Source organism: Microcaecilia unicolor, chromosome 11 (genome assembly GCF_901765095.1).
Source record: "Microcaecilia unicolor chromosome 11, aMicUni1.1, whole genome shotgun sequence".
Lineage (NCBI taxonomy): Eukaryota > Metazoa > Chordata > Amphibia > Gymnophiona > Siphonopidae > Microcaecilia > Microcaecilia unicolor.
Genome location: NC_044041.1, coordinates 149,178,476 through 149,195,901, shown reverse-complemented (window position 1 = coordinate 149,195,901; position 17,426 = coordinate 149,178,476). Strand labels below are relative to the sequence as shown.

Genomic DNA, 17,426 nt, shown 5'->3' with positions numbered 1-17,426 from the left:
GTGCGGCGGACCCTATCAGAGTTGTGGGGCGGGGCCGAGAGAGATGGTGACAGTTTTACGGAGGTAACGAACCTTACGATCCCTTCACTTGAATGAAGCCAAGGAGTCAGCTTCGGAACGTTGGAGGTGCTTTTTAGTTATAGTACAGACCAAGCCAATTAGTACCAATTGGCATTTTAACAAGCAATTATACACTAATTAGATTTACTTGGAACTTACGCATCTAAATTTTATGTGTGAATAAAAAGAAGGGGCACAGAAATGGGAGGGCCATAGGCAGAAGGGGCCATTCCTAGCATTTATGCAAGTTGTTATAGACTAACGGGGATAAGCACCTAACTTAGGCTTGTACAATTGCACCACGTTTCAAGTAGTGCAAATGGCCACACCTAAGTTAAGCGTGAGTCCCATGTGTAAGTGCTATTCTATAAACAGCGTCTAACTTTTAAGTGTGGCTTATAGAAAGCACGTTTTTGGTGCTGATTTTTTTTCTTTGCTATATATAGAATTCACCCCAATATGGACATAAATAAATCCTAATTAATAAATAGTGACAATGTCAAAACATAAATTGTACAGATGAATTTTTAATAGACTGCAGTGGTTCTGAAGAAATATGGTTTTCTGGTTGACCTGGGAGGACCTGTGAGGGAGACCTATAAGTAGAGTTGATGAGAGATGGAAAGAGATAATTATTTTAAATTTCAGAAATGATAACTACAATTATATACAGTCTTCATAACACAAAACTAAGCAATGAATACCTTCTTTTTACAAACTTCCCAAGGATATCCTCCCCCCCCCCCCACCGTATTAATCCCTCTCACTCTAACCATCCCTATTGTTAAGCAAGAGAGGGCCTCCCACCCCAACACCTTTTACAACCCATACAAACAAGCGAGAAGACATGTCTAAGACATAAACAGTTATGAACAACTAGATATGAAGGGGGACCATATCTTTCCCAATTCGGAAAGGAATTCTTGGTTTTTTTTATTTCACAAATGGTATCCAGCAAGTAGCCACCGGGACAGTTCGCCCACAGACAATTCCCAGTTACCAATTCCCCCCAGCACAATTGCCTCCTAGGATAATTCCCCTCTGACCAATTCAGTTCTATGCAGAAGCAGATAGGGATCAATGTAATGACCTGAGGGTGACAATTTCCACTGGTGCAATTCCCTCCCAGGTATTTCCCACCCTCCCAGATTTTACTGCTTTTCTTACTGGCATCGTGTATAATGTCTTTTTTTTTGTATCAGTTTTTTTTTTTTTTAATCTGGAGGAAGCTGCATAAGAAGGGACTTTGGGTGGCGTGGTGTTGCTGGTTAGAGGTGAAGGTTTGAGTTACTGACAGTCTCTAAGGTTTGTGGAAAAAATTAGTGTCTGGAGCAGAAAAGAGTGGAAATTCACCTGGGTTTGACGTCTGAAGGTTTGTTGGTGTCTGAGAGCAGAATTGGATTGGAAAGGGTGGGAGTGGGTGTGAACTGTTGTTTTTTTTTTTTTTAATGTGAAGCCCCAATATAGGGTTTCACTGGCCATTGTAATTTTTTTATTTTATTTTTAGTGTGTTGGGTTGTATTAGGATATTTTTCCTTTCAAGTCCATTAGAGCTGTGCCGGTAATGTTCTATCTACGATTTTTGTTTATATTATAGTTTTTGCTCTCTATAATTTGGATTTTGGTTGATAAAGGTAACTTCTGGGGGGCATTGCTTCCACAAATGAGCTGCATGTCTGGAGGGGGAAAAGGATAGATGCCAGATTGTGTTGTCTCATGATTGTTTTAAGGTGGGAATTGTCCTCCCTGGAGCGGTAGGAATTGATTAAGTGGAGTTGACCTAGGTGGTGTCAAGACCCGGAGTAGAATAGTGAGTCCCTGTGTCAGACAAAGTCTAACAGCCGACAACCCTGACCTTACCTTGTGGAATGGAGATCCAAGGTACCACAGCACAGTCCAGGTCGGGGCAAAGGTTTCAAAGCAGGTGGCAAGTTAAGCACAGTCAGGTCCAGGCAAAGGTTCCAAGGCAGGCGGCAAGCAAAACACAGTCCAGGTCCAGGCAAGGTTCAAAGGCAGGCGGCAAGCAAAACACAGTCCAGGTCCAGGCAGGGTTCAAAGGCAGGCGGCAAGCAAAACACAGTCCAGGTCCAGGCAAGGTTGAAAGGCAGGCGGCAAGCAAAACACAGTCCAGGTCCAGGCAAGGTTCAAAGGCAGGCGACAAGCAAAACACAGTCCAGTCCAGGCAAGGTTCAAAGGCAGGCGGCAAGCTAAACCAGTCCAGGTCCCAGGCAAGGTTCAAAGGCAGCAGCAAGCAAAACACAGTCCAGGTCCAGGCAGGGGTTCAAAGACAGGCAGCAAGCAAAACACAGTTCAGGTCCAAGCAAAGGTTCCAAAGGACAAGCAGCAAAAACAAGAGAAATAACCGCCCAGGAGTCTACACCAGTAGAAGCCGAAGCAACAAGTGTAACGAGAAGGTGCTCTTAAGTAGCCCCCTCCCCATCAGGAAGACAGGGAACAGCGTCAGGAGGCGGAGACTTAGTCGGCCATCACAGAACCCCGGATTGGTCAGCCAGCAGAAGGAGGCGGTGTCAAGCCGCGAATGACCAATCCGGGCATCGGGGAAATGTTCTCCTCATGCCTGGGATCTGCGCCCAGAAGAGAATCCTTGCCTTGGGGACGCCAGCGCTGCCAACCTGGCAGGCATTCCTCCGCCGCCACAGAAGAGAAACGGAGAGCCGGTGTGGCCCAGATGGCCGGCAGGACGCCCCTGAGCAGCAGAGGACCAATTCCGAACATCAGCTCCTTTCTTAGTCAGAGCAGTCAGTAGAGCAGTGATCAAGGAGTAATGTGGAATAAACTGACTGTAGTAATTGGCAAATCCTAAGAACCTCTGCAGCGCCCGGAGTCCTTGCGGAATAGGCCAATCTTGGATAGCCTGAAGCTTAGCAGGATCCATCTGTAGACCAATAGAGGAGATGATCCGCCTTATTTTTCGTAAGAGAAAGACGCTCATATTTCGACCCAAATCGGGAGATGGGCGTCTTTCTCCCGTGGGCGCCCAAATCAGTATAATGGGAAGCTGATTTTGGGCGACTTCAACTGCAATCTGTCGCAGAAATGGGCAAAGTTGATGGGGGCGGAGGCGTGGTGAAGGCGGGACTGGGGCGTGTTTATCGGCTGAGGAGAGATGGGCGTCCTCGGCCAATAATCGAAAAAAGAAAGGCATTTTTAGCGCGAATTTGGGTCACTTTTTTTGGACCCTTTCTTTTTCACGAACAAGTCCCAAAAAGTGCCCTAAATTACCACATGACCACTGGAGGGAATTGGGGATAATCACCCCTGACTCCCCCAGTGGTCACTAACCCCCTCCCACCATTAAAAAAACAACTTTAAGAACTTTGTTTTCCAGCCTGTATGCCAGCCTCAAATGCCATACCCAGCTCCATCACAGCAGTATGCAGGTCCCTGGAGCAGTTGTTAGTGGGTGCAGTGGACTTCAGCCAGGTGGACCCAGGCCCATCCCCCCCACCTGTTACACTTGTGCTGCTAACTGGGAGCCCTCCAAACCGCCCCCAAAACCCACTGTACCCACATCTAAGTGGCCCCCTTCAGCCATAAGGGCTATGGTAATGGTGTAGAGTTGTGGGCAGTGGGTTTTGGGGGGGATTTGGGGGCTCAGCACCCAAGGGAAGGGAGCTATGGAGTTCAGAAGTATTTTAATTTTTTTTTCATTGTTACAAGTGCCCCCTAGGGTGCCTGGTTGGTGTCCTGGCATGTGAGGGGGACCAGTGCACTACGAATCCTGGCCCCTCCCATGACCAAATGCCTTGGATTTGTTCATTTTTGAGCTGGGCACCTTCGGTTTCCATTATCGCTGAAAAACGATACCGCCCAGCTCAAATCCGCACAAATCCGATGCATTTGGCTGGCACAAACCGTATTATTGGAAAAAAAGATGGACACCCATTTTTTTCTGAAAATACGGTTTGTCCTGCCCCTTCACGTACCCGTTCTCGGAGACAGACACCCATGGAGATGGGCGTTCGCGTTCGATTATGCCCCTCCACATACCCCAGAAAGGGGATAGCTGACTGATGGAAGGCACATTTCTCCAACTTGGCAAAAAGTCGATGCTCCCAGAGGCGCTGCAGCACCGTGCGCACATGCCGGGGATGATCCTGAGGAATAGCATAAAAAACCAGAATATCATCCAGGTAGACAATAACGGATGAATATAACAGATCCTGAAAGATAAAATTGATGAAGTTCTGAAAAACAGCTGGAGCATTGCAGAGACTGAAGGGCATGACTTGATACTCAAAATGCCCCTCACGAGTATTAAACTCCGTCTTCCATTCGTCCCCTTGGCAAATTCAAATCAAGTTGTAGGTGCCCCGGAGGTCCAACTTAGTAAAAATAACAGCTCCTTGAAGACGGTCAAATAACTCAGGAATAAGAGGAAGAGGGTAACAGTGATGTTATTCAGGCCTCGATAATCGATACATGGTCATAAAAATCCATCCTTCTTGGAAACAAAAAAAAAATCCCGCTCCAGCAGGAGAGGAAGAAGGGCGGATGAAGCCCTTCTGGAGGTTCTCCTTAATGTAAGTACGCATGGCCACAGACTCTTCTCGGGGCAAGGCATATAATCTAACCCTGGGAGGCATCTTACCCGGAATCAGGTCGATAGGGCAGTCAAAGGGTCGATGGGGAGGGAGGGAATCTGCCTCCCGAGCATCAAAAACATCCTGAAAGTCGCGATACTCCACTGGAAGACAAGCCTCACAAGGATGAAGGATTCCGGGCAGTGCTGAAATGGTTCTGGAAGGAGGTTCCACAGGAGTAAGGCAGGTCTCAAAGCATTGGGTACCCCACTGACTGATCTCACCAGTGGGCCAATCCATCTTATGCGAATGAAGATGTAGCCAAGGCAATCCCAGAATGACAGGGTGAATGACTTGTGGCAGGATAAGGAATTGAATCTTCTCATGATGCAGGAGGCCCACTTGCATCTGAAGAGGCGGAGTGAGGTGAGTAATAGGCTGAGGAAGAGCAGAACCATGAATAGAGGTCACCAGCAGAGCAGGTATACAGGGTCCTCCTAATCTCTTAAGCAGAGTCGCATCAATAAAGTTACTGTAATATATGGTGACATATATTAAATGTTTTTTTCCTGGGCCTCTGGGGGGGGGGGAGGGGGGGCTATTCCAGGGTTTTGGTGGATGCTGCTGGCTGGAAAAGGTTTAAAGTTTAGTTTGGGAATTGTTAATGGAGTTAGCTGAAAAAAGTGTGAGATGTTTCTTAAATATGTTTTTATTTTTCAAGGAATAAACCATGATTAAATGGGGATTGTACTATAAAATGTTCCTTGCTGTTTTGGGTACAAGTCAGGTTAAAATTGACTTTGAAATTCTCTGTATAGGAAGTATTGCAGTAACTTCTATGGGGGAGGGAGATTCTAAACAGATCAGAGAAAAAAAAACAGTCTTTAGCTGACAAGCTGATTGGTTGAGTGACGTCAGGTGTTCCTCTAGAGGGGGTGAGTTGCTAGGGACAGTGTTGCCAGGTGGGCGGTTTTACCGCCCGCGGCGGGTCGCGGTTTTTTGGGCTTCTTTTTTTTCTTTTCCGCGGTTTTTCGGGCGGTTTTTTCGGCCGCGGGGGGCGGGGTTAGTGACGTTGTGGGTGGGGTTAGTGACGTTTTGAGCGGGGCCGATGACGGGGGAGGCGGGGCCGATGACGTAGGAGGTGGGGCCGGTGACGGGAGAGGCGGGGCCGGTGACGGCGGGGGCGGGGTTGATGACGGCGGGGGCGGGGGTGGGGGTGTCAGGGGCGGGGTTTGAGTTTGGGCGGGTTTTGGGCTGTTTTTACGCTGGATTGGGTGGGAAAAAATTTTTCCACCTGGCAACACTGGCTAGGGAGACTGCAGTGAGCAGAGAGACCAGGGCTGTGAACATGGAGAGTGAGAAAGAATAAAATGTTTGCTTGGTGTGTGAAATCTAAGAAAAGTAAAGTATATTTTATGAGTTTAAAGTGAAATCAGGGACATTGAAAAAGGGTACTTTGATATTGAAAGTGAGCTGACGTGAGTGTGAATGTTCCTCTAGGGGGGGTGAGTTGCTAGGGAGACTGCAGTGAGCAGAGAGACCAGGGCTGTGAACATGGAGAGTGAGAAAGAATAAAACGTTTGCTTGGTGTGTGAAATCTAAGAAAAGTAAAGTATATTTTATGAGTTTAAAGTGAAATCAGGGACATTGAAAAAGGGTACTTTGATATTGAAAGTGAGCTGAGGTGAGTGTGAATGTCCAGTATAGCACTGAATTTCCAGAGATAAGTGATTTACCATTTTGGGGTGAGAGAAGCTTTGATTTGTGGTGGGAATTGTACTACATGAGAAAGCCTATAAGGGTGTCAGGAAAAAGTGTGTAAGGATTTTAAGTATGACACAGGGGAAGGACTGAGTAGTGAATTTGATATTTGGAAAAAGAAGCCATTAAGCTGTGTCTGTGGGAAAGGTGTGTTGTTGGTGAGAGTTCTGAGTTCAGTACAGGGTTTGGAATCAGACTGCAGATTAAAGAAAATCCAGCACTGTTTTTGTATGAGAGTGCTGTATTCTCCAGATTGATCTGATAGCTGTGAAGGGAAAAGTTATGCTTTTATGTGAAGTCTGTGAGATGGAATGTTGAATCCTGCTGGATCATTTTAGACTAGGGAAACAACAGTGAGAAATAGGTTTTGTAGTGAGAAAACCTTTAACTTATATTATTTCAATTAGAGAGTGTGGCCACAGTATGAGAACTGATTAATTGTCACCAGAGTGGAGTCCGTTCCTGGACAAGCAGGGAGTTCAAGGGTCTTGCCTCCATTTATTTTCTTTATAAGTGAGGTTTAGGGAGAAGAAATCTGGGGGAGTCATCCTCTGAAGGGTTCCAGATGAGTTCCAACGCAAGAAAGACATCACCTAAATAAATTCAACTACAGCTAAGTGACATTGCCAAGGGTGTTGAAAGAAATATATTATTTTTTCACAGCATTTTAAGAGAAAACTAAAGAACAGAACAACATCAAATATAAAAAATCCATGTTTTCCTGACATGCTTAAGTGTTCTGGGTTCAAGTGAGATCCTTGCACAAACATCCGTAATACCTATAAAGACTCAAATTCTCACATCAATAGCAAGGAAAGAGTATTCAAACAAATATCTGATTTTGACAAAAAGACAATTTAAATACTTATCTGAAAAGGTTCTTTTCTGCCTTTTTAGGTGGAACAGACAAAGTTAAGGGTATACATGTAGTTCTACATTTGAATGTTGAATATGTTATTGCAGTTCTATTAAGCCACACACTAATTGTGAATTTGAGTTTATTTGAATTAAAATTTGCTTGCATTTGTATTCAATAAAGAAAGAGATAATTTGCAAATCTGAAAGTTTGGTCCTTCCATTTCAGGAACAAATCCTAAATTTAGATTCTTTTCCTCCTTTATTCTTTGAGAGTAAAGGACGAGGTTAGTTTATTTGTTCCACTCCCTCGGCTGTGAGTGTGTGTTCTCTGGATATTTGCCACGACTACAACCATCAGGTATCTGGGAGCACATCACTACAGTCCAGCCGAGAGGGGTGGTAATGAGATTTTGGCGTAGTCGGGCAGGATTTTTCCTGATTTGGGGGTACCTGTTGGTTAAACTTTGGGGTTTTTTTGAAGTGAACTTTAGTCCTGCAGGTCTGGTACAAGCGGCAGAAGATTTGGAAGAATTCTGACATTGGTAAAGTTAAAAAAAAAAATTTTCAGTGGTTGTGTATTATTTTGGGTAAGTGTTCTGGATTTTTGTTCTCCTGGACATCTCTGTTTCTGAGGCAACCCCAGTCTTCATAGACGAAAGAAGATGGAGGGTGAAGGGAATCATGCTGTTCCCCAAATTTTGACACATACAGTGGTTATCCCGCAAGATCGAACAGTACCAGATTTCTATGGATTCCCACGAGGTCCTGAAGATTTAAAAGTTGAAGACTGGATAGACAAAATGACGTCTAGGTTGAGGATTTTACGCGTCTCTGTAGAAGACCATCAAGCTCATTTTCAAAGCACTTAGCCTCCCAAAGTTTCATAGAAACCTATGGAACTTAGCCTCCCAAAGTGCTTTGAAAATATGCCTCCATGTGGAAGTGATCAGGGATCATTTACGAGGAATTGCCCTGGATACGGTCAAATACTCTCTCCCAAGAGATTGTTCAGTGGATGACATCTATGACTTGTTGAGACAAGTATACGGAGATAAAGTGGCATTGGGTCTCAGGATTCAGGAGTTTTATAACTATAGGCAAGGGGAGAAAGAGACCATTCGTGTTTTCGCCTACAAACTGCAAGAGAAATTGGAGGCAATTAAGAAGAGAGACCATAGAAGAGTGGGTAATTCTGAGGAAACGTTGAAAGAACAATTTATTATTGGTTACGTGATGAAGTGTTTAAGAGAGAAGTGTCCAAGAGGAATGAAGATAATCCCGCTGGTTCATTTTCAGAGTTGATGCACTCTGCAATCCGGTGGGCAGGCGAATAAGGAGGACTTGCACCTTGGGAGTCCTCTCCTAAAAGAATTTTACAGAGAAACCAGAGAGGAGTCAGTGGATCGTCCCTGGTTAGAGGAATCTGTTACAGTAGCAATGATGCAACAGATGACAAGCATGTTTTCTAGAATGTGTGAAAGACAAGAAGAGGAGTGGAGTCGTCAAAGGAGACAGAGAGATAATATGAGATATTCTGGCTCCAGAGGTGGAGGTTCAGGAAACAATCAAAATTGGAGGCCTTCCCGAACCAATTCAGGGGAATTAATTTGCTTCAGGTGCCAAGAACCAGGGCACATGGCACGCAATTGCTTAAATGAGATGATAAATCGGCCACATCCTGTGGTAGACAGGGCCAATGCAGAAGGTCCAAGTACCAGTGGAGCTTGTATGAAGAGTGGGAATGATAGAGGTGAAACGTCTGGACTTCAGAAGAAAAGTGATCCCAAATCTATTGTTCGTGTGCAGAAACACATTTGTAGTGAAGAGAAGAAGGAAGAGAAACTATTTGAAGAAAGGGCTATAGGATCCAGTCCATTGTTAAAAGTGAACATTGATGGTATTGAAACACTCTGCACTGTGGATACAGGTTCTAGAGTGTCTACAATTTTGGCTAGCTTTTTCTATAAAAATTTCGCCAATACCACTGACTTTAGTGGCAGTAAATGGCACAGACCTTCCTGTCTTGGGATATATCAATGCAGATGTGCAGTGTCTGGGACAGCTAGTGCCTGAGAGATGTATTTTTGTGGTTAAAGATAACTTCTGTGACGGACAGGTGGAGAGTAACGCCATTCAAGGAATAGTCGGAATGAATGTGCTGCAACATCTGGAGGGGCTATTCCAGGATCTCTCCTGCTTCACCTTAGAACCCGTGAAGATTGCGGGGATTCTGTCCAATATATCTCAGAAGCGTTCCACCAAGATTAAGGAACCTGATGGAGTGGTAAAGCTACAGGGAAATGTGGGTAAAATCATACCTGCAATGTCAGAAAAGATCCTGATTGGAAAGTGTCAACAAATACGGAAGAGTACAGGAGCGGTTCTGGTTTCTGCTTCTAGAAGAATGAACTTGCCCGATCAGATTGGGGTAGTTAACATCCTGGTTACGCAGAAGCGTGGAGGAAAAACAAACAAACCGGAGAGTGGTAAACCCTCAGATGCTAACTTTAGTGGGAAGAGTGAAGAAGAGGTGATGGCAGTTGTGCTGGAAACGAGTAAGAAGGAAATGATGCATTCTGGAAGTCACGAGAAGGAGGAAAAGCCAACAAATAGCCCAGATACTGGATCTGGAGGGGAAGAGATGCAGAAAATGCTGTGTAATTCTGAGTCGATGGAAATAGTGAAACCTGTTGCATCATCTGAGCAAGGTCCTTCTAATTTCATTAGCATGACCAAAGAAGTTGATGAGAACAAAGAAAACAAGACTCCTGAAGGTTCCCAGGGTGATATGGACTGGCTGCAGCAGAATGAACTGAACCGTGAGAGAGGGGAACAGGACCGGCAGCAGGCACTGGCACAGAGTCTCCGGGAACTTGAGGCGCAAGGTCTGAAAGAAGGTGATGACCTAAACGAGCTACAGAACCAAGTTTTCGAGACTTTAACTGCTCACTTCTAGATAGGACATGTGATCTTCCCTATTCCGATAGCCTGGTCAGTGTGGTCAGACAGGGTCCAGCGGTTGAATCATCCCTAATCAAAGAGAAAGTTAACCGGACTCCACACCAGATTGTACGTACCTTCCCCAAACACAAGAAAAAAAGTTGGTCGAGGTTCCTCCCAGAACTAAATCAAATATCCGATAGCTTGACACATCATGCTAAGGGTTTGACTGGAAACCTGGGAGATTGGATGAATTCACATCGGGAGAATTTGGAATGTGCACAGAAGTTGGCCAGAGAGACTGCAAAACTTCAAAATGAGAAGATGAAAAAGCAGTATGATAAGAGATCCAGAGCTGAAGTTCTCCAAGAGGGAGACTAGGTACGGCTCAGGAGACAGAGATTTCCCAGGAGACACAAGATTCAGGACATTTGGGAAACACAACCATATAAAGTCATGGCACTTTCGGGTGATAATTTGAATGTCATAAAGATACAAAATGGAAGTGGGTTACACTGTATTTCTTAAGAGGAGAGTTAAACGAACAGAAATGAAAATTGAATGTAACAGATTTTTGATGGATACTTGTTCAAAAGTCTGAATCTCTTAACTGTACCCAATGTTATGAGGAAATGGTTGGTGAGAGAGTGGGTGTAGTGGTAATATTGGGGACAATATTAATTTTTAAGTATGGGCGAAATGTAATATATGGTAACATATATTAAATGTTTTTTTCCTTGGGCTCTGGGGGGGCTGTTCCAGGGTTTGGTGGATGCTGCTGGCTGTAAAAGGTTTAAAGTTTAGTTTGGGAATTGTTAATGGAGTTAGCTGAAGAAAGTGTGAGATGTTTCTTAAATATGTTTTTATTTTTCAAGGAATAAACTATGATTAAGTGGGGATTGTACTATAAAATGTTCCTCGCTGTTTTGGGTAGAAGTCAGGTTAAAATTGACTTTGAAATTCTCTGTATAGGAAGTATTGCAGTAACTTCTATGGGGGAGGGAGATTCTAAACAGATCAGAGATACAAAAAACAGTCTTTAGCTGACAAGCTGATTGGTTGAGTGACGTCAGGTGTTCCTCTAGGGGGGGGTGAGTTGTTAGGGAGACTGCAGTGAGCAGAGAGACCAGGGCTGTGAACATGGAGAGTGAGAAAGAATAAAACGTTTGCTTGGTGTGTGAAATCTAAGAAAAGTAAAGTATATTTTATGAGTTTAAAGTGAAATCAGGGACATTGAAAAAGGGTACTTTGATATTGAAAGTGAGCTGAGGTGAGTGTGAATGTTCCAGTATAGCACTGAATTTCCAGAGATAAGTGATTTACCATTTTGGGGTGAGAGAAGCTTTGATTTGTGGTGGGAATTGTACTACATGAGAAAGCCTATAAGGGTGTCAGGAAAAAGTGTGTAAGGATTTTAAGTATGACACAGGGGAAGGACTGAGTAGTGAATTTGATATTTGGAAAAGAAGCCATTAAGCTGTGTCTGTGGGAAAGGTGTGTTGTTGGTGAGAGTTCTGAGTTCAGTACAGGGTTTGGAATCAGACTGCAGATTAAAGAAAATCCAGCACTGTTTTTGTATGAGAGTGCTGTATTCTCCAGATTGATCTGATAGCTGTGAAGGGAAAAGTTATGCTTTTATGTGAAGTCTGTGAGATGGAATGTTGAATCCTGCTGGATCATTTTAGACTAGGGAAACAACAGTGAGAAATAGGTTTTGTAGTGAGAAAACCTTTAACTTATATTATTTCAATTAGAGAGTGTGGCCACAGTATTGAGAACTGATTAATTGTCACCAGAGTGGAGTCCGTTCCTGGACAAGCAGGGAGTTCAAGGGTCTTGCCTCCATTTATTTTCTTTATAAGTGAGGTTTAGGGAGAAGAAATCTGGGGGAGTCATCCTCTGAAGGGTTCCAGATGAGTTCCAACGCAAGAAAGACATCACCTAAATAAATTCAACTACAGCTAAGTGACATTGCCAAGGGTGTTGAAAGAAATATATTATTTTTTCACAGCATTTTAAGAGAAAACTAAAGAACAGAACAACATCAAATATAAAAAATCCATGTTTTCCTGACATGCTTAAGTGTTCTGGGTTCAAGTGAGATCCTTGCACAAACATCCATAATACCTATAAAGACTCAAATTCTCACATCAATAGCAAGGAAAGAGTATTCAAACAAATATCTGATTTTGACAAAAAGACAATTTAAATACTTATCTGAAAAGGTTCTTTTCTGCCTTTTTAGGTGGAACAGACAAAGTTAAGGGTATACATGTAGTTCTACATTTGAATGTTGAATATGTTATTGCAGTTCTATTAAGCCACACACTAATTGTGAATTTGAGTTTATTTGAATTAAAATTTGCTTGCATTTGTATTCAATAAAGAAAGAGATAATTTGCAAATCTGAAAGTTTGGTCCTTCCATTTCAGGAACAAATCCTAAATTTAGATTCTTTTCTTCCTTTATTCTTTGAGAGTAAAGGACGAGGTTAGTTTATTTGTTCCACTCCCTCGGCTGTGAGTGTGTATTCTCTGGATATTCGCCACGACTACAACCATCAGGTATCTGTGAGCACATCACTACAGTCCAGCCGAGAGGGGTGGTAACATTACCCCCCGCTCCCGAGTCCAGCATGGCCAAAGTGTTCATCCTGAATTCTTGCCAAATTAAAATGATAGGTACTGATATTAAATTGTCTGGAAGGGAACCTGATCGACCCAAAACCACCCCCTCCACAAGGCTCGGGTCTAAGCTTTTCCCAGTTTGTTAGGACATTCCTTCACAAAATGACTGGGTTTACCACAATATAGGCAAAGTCTGTTATTCCGCCGGTGGGTCCTCTCCATGGCAGTGAGTCGATGTCTACCTATCACCATAGCTTCTTCAGCCCCCTCTGCAGCAGAACCCGCTGCTCCTTGCGGGAAGCTGGCTCTTCTCTTCTGAGGAGAGGATCTCCTAGGAGGCCGTGAGGTAGATTGTTCTCGTGCTGTCTCCTGGAATCGAACATCAATCCAAGTACAAAGAGTTATGAGAGCATCTAAAGTGGTGGGAACCTCCCGACCAGCTAATTCATCCTTGATGCGTCCGCTTAACCCTTGCCAAAAATCGCTGTAAGTGCCTCCTGATTCCATCGGAGTTCAGCAGCTAAGGTCCGGAACCGTATTGCATAAGTACCCACAGAGCTGTTACCTTGTTGAATACGCAATAGTTCACCTGCCGCTGAAGAAGGACGCCCCGGTACATCGAACACCATCCGGAATCAGCGAAGGAACTCCCCAAGGTCCGAGAGGAGTGGATCCCGTTGCTCCCACAGGGGTGAAGCCCATGCCAAAGCAGGTCTGGAGAGTAAGGAGATGATGTAAGTCACCTTGACGCTATCTGATGGGAATGAAGCAGGCTGCATTTCGAAGAACATCTGGCATTGGTTCAAAAAACCCCGGCAAGCAGAAGGAGTACCATCAAATCATGGAGGTTCGGGCAGACGAAGGGTCGGAATAGGAGGAGTGGCTCTAGCTGCCCCAACGGTAGGTGATCGCTGAGCTTGAAGAGATGACATCTGTGAACATACATCCTGTAGAACACCTGATAGTCTGTTGAGCTGGGCCTGCTGCTGTTGCAGGACCTGAGCCAGATCGGAAATGTCAGGCTTGTCTGGCAAACTCATGGCTTCGGCTTTCTGTCAAGCTCCGGAGTAGAATAGTGAGTCCCTGTGTCAGACTAAGTCTAACAGCTGAACAACCCTGACCTTACCTTGTGGAATGAAGAGCCAAGGTACCACAGCACAGTCCAGGTCCGGGCAAAGGCAGGTGACAAACAAAAGCACAGTCCAGGTGCAGGCAAAGGTTCCAAAGCAGGTGGCAAGTTAAAGCACAGTCCAGGTCCAGGCAAAGGTTCCAAGGCAGGTGGCAAGCAAAACACAGTCCAGGTCCAGGCAGGGATCAAAGGCAGGCGGCAAGCAAAACACAGTCCAGGTCCAGGCAAGGTTCAAAGGCAGGCGGCAAGCAAAACACAGTCCAGGTCCAGGCAGGGTTCAAAGACAGGCGGCAAGCAAAACACAGTCCAGGTCCAAGCAAAGGTTCCAAAAGGACAAGCAGCAAAAACAAGAGAAATAACCGCCCAGGAGTCTACACCAGTCTAGACTTCGGCTAAGCAACAAGTGTAACGAGAAGCTGCTCTTAAGTAGCCCCCTCCCCATCAGGAAGACAGGGAACAGCTGTCAGGAGGCGGAGACTTAGTTGGCCATCACAGAACCCCGGATTGGTCGGCCAGAAGGAGGCGGCGTCAAGCTGCGAGTGACCAATCCGGGCATCGGGGAAATGTTCTCCTCATGCCTGGGATCCGCGCCCGGAAGAGAATCCTTGCTTCAGGTACGCCAGCGCTGCCAACCTGGCCGGAATTCCCCCGCTGCCACAGAAGAGAAACAGAGAGCCGGTGCAGCCCAGATGGCCGGCAGGACGCCCCTGACGCGCTGGAGACGACCAGCGTGGGACCGACCTTCCTGGTCAGCACCCTCCTCTGCAGAGCCGGCGAACGAGATGGCAGAAGAGAGAGCGTCACAGGTGAGGGACGCGACAGGTGGCAATTTTCCAGAAGAGAATTGGCTAGTGGGAACTGTCCGGTGGGAACTGACCTATAACCTTCACAAATATAGTGTAACTTAGCAATTCATTTTATTATAGAGCAGCATCTGTAATCTTCCATGCATTAGCTTAAGTTAGATGTGCTGCACTAAGACAGTGATATGGCGTTAGATTCAGTAAATGGTACTCAGATTTGGGCACTGAACAAAATGCACACTGAGCACTATTTTATAAATAGTGCTCCGAGTTGGGCACTATTTATAGAATAGTGCATACTGCCGGGATCTGTGCCGATCTTTGAGAGCAAAGATTTACACCGATTGACACTTGATATAAATCCTCATGCATAAATTAGGTGCGGATACCCAGAATTCTATAATACTGCATGCATCTTTAGTGAATGCCCCTAACCCACTCGTGGACCTCCCATGGCCATGCCCCCTTTTCAGTTGCACACCAAAAATTTATGTATACATATTTATAGAATAGCACTTAGCAAGATGCACATGTAAATCCAAATTGCTGCCCATTAGCACCAATAATTCTTAGCACCCAATTATTGGTGCTAATTGGCTCATTATTCAATTAAATTGTGTATGCAAATTGGGCCAAATTTACACCTGCAATTTTGAGTACCATTTTTAGAATTTGGGGAGTGGTATGTAAACAGAAAAATGGCAGAATCCCAGGAGATCTCCCTACCAAGCCATCTTTGTAACTGGGACTGGGCAGTCCTTCAAAAGGTACGAGCTTTTCAGCAAGACCATAAACATGTCCCATGGTACCACGCTCCCCGCACTGAAGCCAACAAAGTAGGAGAACAGCTGGAAACATATGACTAAGATGAGCAGGGGTCAGATACCAGTGGTACATCATTTTAAAGGCATTTTTCTGGATATTAGCTGCAACAGACATTTTGGATAATGCACCTTCCATAGGCTCCCATTCTCCCTCAGCATAGTGCATTCCCAACTTTGCCTCTCAGTGTGCCTTATGTCTGAATAATCTTACTTTTGCCCAACAAATATCTATAAATAGCATTAATTAAGCCTCTCATGCCCCTGAAATCTTCACACAAATCTTCAGGAAATGCTGGGTCCCTTTCAATATTACTCTTAAGATTACCAGTACATAAAAAAGTGTACCGGCTCATTTTGCAAAATGATCAGTATGAGGCAATTTGTAAGTTCATGAAAGAGTTCCAAAGAATAAAACCTAAGAGTCATCAACAAACTGCCCCCAGGAGGACCAGCCAAGGGTGTCCCAGCATTGAAAAATTCCAGGAACCAGGTAAAAACATAGAATTAGAGGCTATATGCATAAACTGGTCAACTGAAAGCCAGGATCACTGCTCAAATGATCCCAGTGGTGCAGATTGCAAGATATAGTGTGGCATGGGTCACTCATTTGTGGCCTATACTGAGGCACCAACATCAAATGGGCAAGCTTCGTGGCTCTAGCAAAGTGTTGCTCAACCAAATCCAGTGCTTGTAACAGTGGTTCTGGAACCACTCCACTGAAAATTTTATTTGAGCTGCCAGGTAATAAAAAGATAAGTTAGGGATCCCAAGCCTTCCCCTTTTTTCTTGTCCCTAAATAAGAGTCCATGAGAGAGCTTAGGCATCTCATTATGCCAGATTAATTACATATATCTGTCATGCAAGGATTCCAGCCACGTTTTAGGCAATTCTACAGGGAGGACCAGAAATGAGTACGTTAACCTAGGCAAAACTTTCATTTTTATGGTTGCAATCTGACCAAACTAGGACAGCTCAAGCTCCCAAATATTTAAAACTATCACACACCCATTTAAAGGAAAAAGAAGCCCTAATAATCTCCAAGCAGGTAGCCCCAAGTCAAAAGCCACTGTCTTGCAGAATATCTGCAAAATCTCTTGCATCAAATTAGGCAAAGATGTGATGGGGTGGGTAAGAGAAAGCAACACATTAAGTACATAAGTAATGCCACACTGGGAAAAGACCAAGGGTCCATCGAGCCAGCATCCTGTCCACGACAGCGACCAACGTAGACAACAAAACAGCAGATACAAATGGAAGAATGTTCAAAAGTTTATTGATGATGTCAAATACCAGACTTATTGCCTGACACAAGCTGTGTTTCACACAAGAAGAGCTGCGTCAGGGGCTAAATCAATTAAAACACATAAAAATAACACATAAAATATATACTTAAAAATACATTACAAATGACTGTAAATAAAATAATAGAATAGAATAAATATAATAGACCATGGATTAAATAAAAAATAAATGACTACATTTATAGCTAATGATAACTTATAATACAAAAATATATGACAGTTAATAAAAGACTACCCACATACATTAGTATCAAGGGCACATGAACCTTGAAATGCTAGGTTCTTGATAGAATAATGAGTTCTTGAAAAAACAGCAGGACGGATATACTCTGGAGCAGTATCAAATTAACAGAATTAAATTAGTCACAACTCTCATAAATCTTTGTAAGAGAAGTACATATAATCCATGGTACTCCATATCAATCAGGTAACCCTATTACATAAGATTTATGAGAGTTGTGACTAATTTAATTCTGTTAATTTGATACTGCTCCAGAGTATATCCGTCCTGCTGTGTTTTCAAGAACTCATATTCTATCAAGAACCTAGCATTTCAAGGTTCATGTGAATAAGTACTTG

The 17,426-nt window shown here is 44.1% G+C and overlaps 1 long non-coding RNA gene across 1 annotated transcript; it reads right to left on the bottom strand.

Moving 5' to 3' along the window:
* Positions 1-10,929: 10,929 nt before the first annotated feature.
* Positions 10,930-17,176, bottom strand: LOC115480238. Its single transcript, XR_003943797.1, has 3 exons — positions 17,108-17,176; positions 15,720-15,724; positions 10,930-10,941 (listed from the first exon to the last, which is right to left on the bottom strand). It is a non-coding gene; the product is annotated as an uncharacterized LOC115480238 (long non-coding RNA).
* Between the last annotated feature and the right edge of the window lie 250 nt (positions 17,177-17,426).